The sequence below is a fragment of the Somniosus microcephalus genome, unplaced genomic scaffold (genome assembly GCF_052327205.1).
Source record: "Somniosus microcephalus isolate GS21.2 unplaced genomic scaffold, FLI_Smic_1.0 unresolved_chr1, whole genome shotgun sequence".
In the NCBI taxonomy this organism is placed as follows: domain Eukaryota; kingdom Metazoa; phylum Chordata; class Chondrichthyes; order Squaliformes; family Somniosidae; genus Somniosus; species Somniosus microcephalus.
This window is the reverse complement of record NW_028225179.1, coordinates 14,657,193-14,659,334: the sequence shown is the minus strand read 5'-3', so window position 1 is coordinate 14,659,334 and position 2,142 is coordinate 14,657,193. Positions and strand designations below refer to the sequence as shown.

Here is a 2,142-nt window from a genome sequence, read left to right as displayed (position 1 = left end):
ACAAGGAGGAAACCAACACATAATTCATCTCTCCCTCTCCCGAAGCAGAGGAATTGACCATTCTGAGTTTTGATTTGCACCACTGAGGTTGTACAAGTCTCTCTCTGTAAAACTTGTATAATATGTTAATAAAACGCTTTGTTTGAAAAGTTTAAAGCTTCATTTCCAATGGAATTTTCTTGTACAATCGGGCTGCATTGGTTCCAAAGGCCGGCCCTGCTTTCACAGAGCTTGCCTGTCGAGAGGTCCCGCAGGTCTAAATGTATCGACTGGTTTCAAAGCACCAACTCAGATTGGGGCGTATGGGACATGTGGCCCAGGAAGAGCAGTGCACACATAGCGGTTTAAGTGGCTGAAAGTGAATGTTGGATTAAGGTAATACCGCAGGATAATTACAATGAAATTGAAGGGGGAAAGTAAAGGAGGGCTATTGATTGTGGAAGGAAGAAAAATCTGCGTTATGTTTCGGTTTCGAAGTTGCTGCGGCCAGAACGCAGAGCATTAATCACTATAGGAGCACGGTGCCACACATCAACAACTAGAGCTCTGCTCTGACCACAACAAAGTGACGCACGGCACTGCTTAGTAAAGAGGGATTTTGGGTGAAGAGTCCAAAATCAGCACCGTCAGAAATTCAGAAGTGGTGAAATTCGACCCATGCCTCGCAGCGACTGGAGCCTTCATCCAGAATGGCAACTGGTGCAGGCAAGGTTACATTTGAAATAATTTGAGCCTTTTCACACGAGAAGAAACTCACCATTGGAGATTCATTAAAAAAGGCCCTGCTGGGAATCGAACCCAGAATCTCCTATTTACTAGACAGACAGTTATTGACCAGCTAAGCCACGGGGCCGAATGTTGATGCAACTTCTCGCTTCCACTCACTGATGTCTATCAGCTTCCGGTCACTTTCTTCTGGACTCTCAGGCCGTTTCTTATTTCTCCTGCTCTCTTGTCCATTCCGCCATGTGTCCCATTGCTGTCTGTATCTCCCGCTTAATTTATCTCAGTGTCAATCTGTGAGGTGATTCTGAATGATTACCCTATGTTTGTGTCTTATATGAAATAAATGAGGGGCATCAGACAATTCTTCCTCAGACACTGGGGAACTCATAAGCCAACAGTTAAAACAAGATATTGTTTATTGTGATGCAGAAAATACAATATTCCACCTTGAAAGATTCAGTTTCAATTCTGTGCCAAAGAAACTGTGACCCCAACGTGTTTACAATAGCCTGCCTTTTAATCTGACGTCTCAAACGCCACCATTGCACCTCAAGGTGATTCATAACTAATAAAGAGAGAAGTCAAGCAGTGAACTGGTATTTGTAGAAAGGGTTTTCAGACTGTGGAATGCACTGGCCAAGCAAGCAGCAGATTTAAAACAAGGTTTAAAAACCGGCAGCCTGAGGGAGGAAGTGGGGAGAGGCATGAGAGACACAGGAAAGATCAATTTGGAAACTATTGGCCCCGAATCTACTTGAAATCCCCCCACTGTATTTAAACCCATTTAATGTCAGATTCACACTTTGATGCATGTGAGCAATATAGGACATTTACCGCTGTCTCTGGCCTAAAATAACTACTTTATTATTTGATCCCACCCACTGTGTTTAGGCTCCACCCTGAATATTTATCTCCGACCTAGAATCAGTTTGTAATCTGGAGACAAGGTTTCTGCAGCCGGCGGGCAGGGAGCAGAGGCTGTGGGTGATCTGTGTCATGTGGGAGCAGAACACAATGTTCCTGCTGTTTATTTTCATTACCCTGCAGAATATTCCATACTGTTCTCAACATCTTACATACCGTTAAATATCGGAAGTTTTCTTTTATTGTAATGATCGCTGCGATTCTTCTGGACTTGCTGAATTTGCAGCAAATTAAATATCACGAAACCGTCATCGCCAATAATAAACAGGGTCAGTGATTTGAGAATTTAATTTCTTGGAGCCGCTATTTTCGTGGCTGCGATGGCCGAGTGGTTAAGGTGTTGGACTTGAAATCCAATGGGGTTTCTCCGCGCAGGTTTGAACCCTGCTTGCAGCAGGTTCTCTCATTAGTGTAAATAATTACTTCAAATAATTTGTATTCTTCACTCTGCTCCCTCTGGGAGGTTTTTGGAATTTTCAATGCCGGTTTTAA

At 43.4% G+C, this 2,142-nt stretch overlaps 1 non-coding gene across 1 annotated transcript; it reads left to right on the top strand.

Moving 5' to 3' along the window:
* The first annotated feature begins 1,964 nt into the window (after positions 1-1,964).
* Positions 1,965-2,046, top strand: trnas-uga (transfer RNA serine (anticodon UGA)). Its single transcript has one exon. It is a non-coding gene; the product is annotated as a tRNA-Ser (tRNA).
* Positions 2,047-2,142: the final 96 nt, after the last annotated feature.